Genomic DNA, 6,689 nt, shown 5'->3' with positions numbered 1-6,689 from the left:
GGGTGAGATCCGCATTTACCAGAAAGGGAGTGGCCAAATATGTTGCTTTTGGTGAATCTAAAGGGTCAGTAAGTGAATAGTATAAATGTAGACTATTCTAGCCACAAATCCCTTTACTGGAATTTAGACAAATTTAAGAAAAAAAGGGGAATTGTATCTAAGCGGCTAATGATACAAAAGCTAAGATTGTAAATAGAAAAATAGTACTTTTTATTATTGATTAAATATCACACTGAACAGACATCTGTTCAGTGTGATATTTAATCAATAATAAAAATTACTGTATTTCTATTTACAATTTTAGCTTTTGTATCATTAGCCACTTAGATACAATTCCCTTCTTTTTCTTAAATTTGTCTAAGGGTCAGTAAGTATCAGTGGTCCTGAAAAATAGAAGTTGTGTCCACATCTTACAAGATTTGTATGAAAAGCTTACACGGATAGAGCAGATCAATTGACCGACAGTATTAAGAAGCAGAGGGTCGTGTTCATCCAGATCCTTCTTTATTATAAATTTCAATTTATGATCAATTTCAAAATTAGGGATGATCACATTTTCAAACAAACTCCTCACCCTTATGGTGGTGGTAATGGAAGGACTTCTGCAGACACTGATACAGTATATATCCTACAGCATCAACACAAGGGGTACATCTAAAATTAATAATTTGTTAAAAACTTTAAACCATATGTGCACCCAATGGTATATCAAAGGTACCCAGATCTGTAACCACTCCCCTATTCCACAAACTCATTATTAAAAAAAATCACATATAGGAGTATTTAAAAGGATGGTGCTTGGTGATTGACCAGGGCTGGAAGGCTAATGTAGGCTGAGGTGTGTACTCACCTACAAGGGGCCGAATAAACCAGGGGGTGCCTTATAGATCTCGAGTATGTCTCTCACCTGCCCCTAGTTTAGCCCCAAGTACCAAGCTGTCCCTTACAAGGGCAGTACCAGGCTGTCCCTTACAAGGGCAGTACCAAGCTGTCCCTTTCAAAAGTGCCCATACACCCTTCCCTTACGCGTTTCGTCTATTCCAATACTCCTCAGAGGTATGTATGAAAGGAGCGGCACTGTAAATGAAGCAGATGGAACATAAAAAGGCACAGTCTAAGTATTATTCATCTTATGGCAATGGTCCAATACATCAGACCTACATTGTCATCCGGATACTTTGGGCATTACACCCACAGTCAGGTCAGGATTTTACCTCCTTATGGGCTTAGTCTTATATGCAGGTCTCCGAAGGCTCACTCCCAGGGGTGATGTGTGTCTCCTGTATGTTTATATGACTCTTGTATGTTTTTCCCATGACGTTACTATTAAAAGTTTTGCCTGTTGAGAGAAGGGCTCAACAGTCGTCGATCTTTCGTGACAACCAGGTGCCTGGAGGGCGGGGAGCCTGAAGATGGCTTTTTACTAGTCTGTCTTTCAAGGAGCGACCCTTCCTAAAAGTAATGAGAGACTTTGGTCCTACAATTTCCCCTAAAGTCCTCATCCTCGTCCTAAAATAGACCAATATTTTTCTATAATTTTTTTGCCTCATCTAAACCCCTGTCACTACTCTGGCCCAATTCTGCTGTGAGCATTGCCGGTTGACCCCATCTTTGAGAAGTTCACTTCTCTTCTGACCAGATACCTCATGGAAAGCCTTCCTGAAGATGTGATCAGGATATCCTCTCTTATGGAACCGGATTATCAAATCATCAGCTGGTCTCAAGAAATCTGCATCTGTACTACAATTTCTCCTACCCAGGAGATATTGCCCTTTTGGTATCCCTCAACGACGGTGAAGCGGCTGATGGCTTTCCCACCGAAGTCAGGAATTTGTTGCGGTAGGTTTTGGGTATATTGAGGTTCCCAAAGACCCATCCGATCTTTTAGTTATCAAAACATACATGAAAGGAAGGGAATGTTTTTGAATGTCAGATGTGAAGCGAAATGTCCTATTGGGTTCACGTTGAAATGCTCAACAAACGTGCCCAATTCCTCGTTGGTACCCCGCCACAGCACGAACACATCATCAATGTATCTATCCATGCTGTGGCTGTGGACTGCTCCTCACCAAAGACATGGACTGCTTCCCACCAGCCCAGGAGCAAGGTGGCCTACAATGGGGCACATGGGCTCCCCTTGGTAGTGCCCCTGAGCTGGTAGTAGACTCCTCCATCAAATAGCAAATATTTTGTCATCGGGGAAAATTTGAGGAGGTCCAGGACGAATGAGGTGTGGGCCCCATGTTGGTTACTTCTTGTCGTGAGGAAGTATCATTCAGCCTCCAACCCCTTATCATGTGAGGTCAATGAATAAAGGGCCTCCATGTCAATACTTGGCAGCCATACATGCTCCTCCACTACAATGCCATCTAGTTGTTGTAACAACGGTGTCGTGTCCCTCACATATGATGGTAGCGTCTCTACGAGTGGTCGAAGTATCGTGTCTATATATGTAGCCACATTTTACCCCAGGCTATTGATTCCGGAGACGATGGGTTTCCCCTTCAGGGATTATGGGTAAGTTTCTCATACCCCGTCTCGTCTTATAATAAATCAAGGCACATCTTTTTGAAGATCTCTGAGTCAAGTACTACTATGTTACCGCCTAATAATAATCCCCCATCTTTCTGTAGCTCTCCCAGGGCTTGAATCCCTCCTTTTGTACAATTAAACCCTTCGTCTAGTTTCCTTAAAAATCTCCGATCCTCAGTCACCATCTCTACAAGTGGCTTCTGTGGCTTCAGTGGTTGGTGGCATCTTATTACTCTTCCCTTTCAGTGAGGTAAAAGGGCCACGGCCTTCCAGGGTCGGATCTGATTCTTCCAATGAGGCCAAAAGTTTAACCCGTGGCACCATATCGGGTGGAAATCCTAATTCTTTACTGTTTTCTTGTTTTTAAAAACCTTATGACAGCGTATTTTTCTGACATACAGGTTTATAATTTTTACCCAGGTACAGCAAAGGAAATTAGAAGTTGGTACAAAGGACAATTCTTTAATTAACCTCTAGTCTCATCTTCTGTCCGATCTCTTTTAGAGAGGTTTATTATTTGGGGGGCCCCGTGGGACTGGGATTGTTGTTTTTGCTTCTCAGGGGGTAAGTTGTTTCTAAAACACGGTTCTGTGTTTGTGCCCAGTAATTCCCTCTGCCCCTCCCCATCTAGATTTATTTTTTGTCCTTTCTATCCCTTCTGTCTCTGATGCTTCAAACCCCTGGTCAAACATGTAGAAATTCACACATCACCCCTGTGAGTGAGTCTACGTAGACCTGTATATAAGACTAACCCCATAAGTAGGTAAAATCCTGACCTGTGGGTTTATGCCCAAAGTATCCGGATGACAATGTAGGTCTGATGTATTGGACCATTGCCATAAGATGAATAATACTTAGGCTCTGCCTTTCTATGCTTCATTTACAGTGCCGCTCCTTTCATACATCCCTCTGAGGAGTATTGGAATACGTGTGAGCAGGGCCAGATTAAGGGTCCCAGCGTTATGGAGCACCTCATTTAGGATGGGGCCCCCCCAGCTCAGCAGCCAATGCGGGGCCCCCTCCCATAACAATATATGTAAAAAGATATCACATAGTTACACAGTTCCAAAGCTCTAGAGATATTAGAAACAAAGATATCTTTAGTTTTAGATAAATTCCTACTTTTACTAAATGATTTCCAATTTTGGTCCATGACAAACTAAAAAATACTACCAACATATTATTACTGAATAATGATACCACAATACTGTTACCAAAAGAACTAACATAAGTCTTCGAATACGTGTGAGGGAAGGGTGGATGGGTACTTTTGAAAGGGAGAGCTTGGTACTGCCCTTGTAAGGGACAGCTTGGTACTGCCCTTGTAAGGGACAGCTTGGTACTGCCCAGTAGATAGGTAGCCACAGCACATGTCTCCCAGTAGATAGGTAGTCACAGCACATGCCCCCCAGTAGATAGGTAGTCACAGCACATGCCCCCTAGTAGATAGGTAGCCACAGCACATGACGCCCAGTAGATAGGTAGCCACAGCACATGTCCCCCAGTAGATAGGTAGCCACAGCACATGCCCCCAGTAGATAGGTAGTCACAGCACATGTCTCCCAGTAGATAGGTAGTCACAGCACATGCCCCACCAGTAGATAAGTAGCCACAGCACATGTCTCCCAGTAGATAGGTAGTCACAGCACATGCCTCCCAGTAGATAGGTAGCCACAGCACATGCTCCCCCAGTAGATAAGTAGCCACAGCACATGCCCCCCAGTAGATTTGTAGCCACAGCACATGCTCCCCCAGTAGATAGGTAGCCCCAGCACATTTCCTCCCAGTAGATAGGTAGCCACAGCACATGTTCCCCCAGTAGATAGGTAGCCGCAGCACATGTTCCCCCAGTAGATAGGTAGCCACAGCACATGCCCCCCCAGTAGATAGGTAGCCACAGCACATGCCCCCCCAGTAGATTTGTAGCCACAGCACATGTTCCCCCCTAGTAGATAGGTAGCCACAGCACATGTTCCCCCAGTAGATAGGTAGCCACAGCACATGTTCCCCCCTAGTAGATAGGTAGTCACAGCACATGTTCCCCCAGTAGATAGGTAGTCACAGCACATGCTCCTCCAGTAGATAGGTAGCCACAGCACATGCCCCCCCAGTAGATAGGTAGTCACAGCACATGTTCCCCCAGTAGATAGGTAGCCACAGCACATGCCCCCCAGTAGATAGGTAGCCACAGCACATGCTCCCCAGTAGATAGGTAGACACAGCACATGCCCCCCAGTAGATAGGTAGACACAGCACATGCTCCCCAGTAGATAGGTAGACACAGCACATGCTCCCCAGTAGATAGGTAGACACAGCACATGTTCCCCAAGTACATAGGTAGCCACGGCACATGTCCCCCAGTAGACAGGTAGATAGGTAGCCCCAGCACAAGCCTCCCAGTAGATAGATAGCCACAGCACATGCTCCCCCAGTATATAAGTAGCCACAGCACATGCCTCCCAGTAGATAGATAGTCACAGCACATGCCTCCCAGTAGATAGGTAGTCACAGCACATGTCTCCCAGTAGATAGGTAGCCACAGCACATGTACCCCCAGTAGATAGGTAGTCACAGCACATGCTCCCCCAGTAGATAGGTAGCCACGGCACATGTCTCCCAGTAGATAGGTAGTCACAGCACATGTCCCCCCAGTAGATAGGTAGCCACGGCACATGTCTCCCAGTAGATAGGTAGTCATAGCACATGTCTCCCAGTAGATAGGTAGCCACAGCACATGCTCCCCAGTAGATAGGTAGTCACAGCACATGTCTCTCAGCAGATAGGTAGCCACAGCACATGTTCCCCAGTAGATAGGTAGTCACAGCACATGCCCCCCAGTAGATAGGTAGCCACAGCACATGTTCCCCAGTAGATAGGTAGACACAGCACATGCCCCCCAGTAGATAGGTAGCCACAGCACATACTCCCAGTAGATAGGTAGCCACAGCACATGTTCCCCAGTAGATAGGTAGCCACAGCACATGCTCCCCAGTAGATAGGTAGACACAGCACATGCTCCCCAGTAGATAGGTAGCCCCAGCACATGCCCCCCAGTAGATAGGTAGCAACAGCACATACTCCCAGTAGATAGGTAGACACAGCACATGCTCCCCAAGTAGATAGGTAGACACAGCACATGCTCCCCAGTAGATAGGTAGACACAGCACATGCTCCCCAGTAGATAGGTAGACACAGCACATGTTCCCCAAGTACATAGGTAGCCACGGCACATGTCCCCCAGTAGACAGGTAGATAGGTAGCCCCAGCACAAGCCTCCCAGTAGATAGATAGTCACAGCACATGTCTCCCAGTAGATAGGTAGCCACAGCACATGTACCCCCAGTAGATAGGTAGTCACAGCACATGCTCCCCCAGTAGATAGATAGTCATAGCACATGCTCCCCCAGTAGATAGATAGTCATAGCACATGTCTCCCAGTAGATAGGTAGCCACAGCACATGCTCCCCCAGTAGATAGGTAGCCACAGCACATGCCTCCCAGTAGATAGGTAGTCACAGCACATGTCTCCCAGTAGATAGGTAGCCACAGCACATGTACCCCCAGTAGATAGGTAGTCACAGCACATGCTCCCCCAGTAGATAGATAGTCATAGCACATGCTCCCCCAGTAGATAGATAGTCATAGCACATGTCTCCCAGTAGATAGGTAGCCACAGCACATGCTCCCCCAGTAGATAGGTAGCCACGGCACATGTCTCCCAGTAGATAGGTAGTCACAGCACATGCTCCCCCAGTAGATAGATAGTCATAGCACATGTCTCCCAGTAGATAGGTAGTCACAGCACATGCTCCCCCAGTAGATAGGTAGCCACGGCACATGTCTCCCAGTAGATAGGTAGTCACAGCACATGTCCCCCCAGTAGATAGGTAGCCACGGCACATGTCTCCCAGTAGATAGGTAGCCACAGCACATGCTCCCCACTAGATAGGTAGTCACAGCACATGTCTCTCAGCAGATAGGTAGCCACGGCACATGTACCCCCAGTAGATAGGTAGCCACAGCACATGTCTCCCAGTAGATAGGTAGCCACGGCACATGTACCCCCAGTAGATAGGTAGCCACAGCACATGTCTCCCAGTAGATAGGTAGTCACGGCACATGTCTCCCAGTAGATAGATAGTCACAGCACATGTCTC

Source organism: Engystomops pustulosus, unplaced genomic scaffold (genome assembly GCF_040894005.1).
Source record: "Engystomops pustulosus unplaced genomic scaffold, aEngPut4.maternal MAT_SCAFFOLD_225, whole genome shotgun sequence".
Classification (NCBI taxonomy): Eukaryota; Metazoa; Chordata; class Amphibia; order Anura; family Leptodactylidae; genus Engystomops; species Engystomops pustulosus.
The sequence above is the reverse complement of the archived record's forward strand: the minus strand, read 5'-3'. Positions refer to the sequence as shown.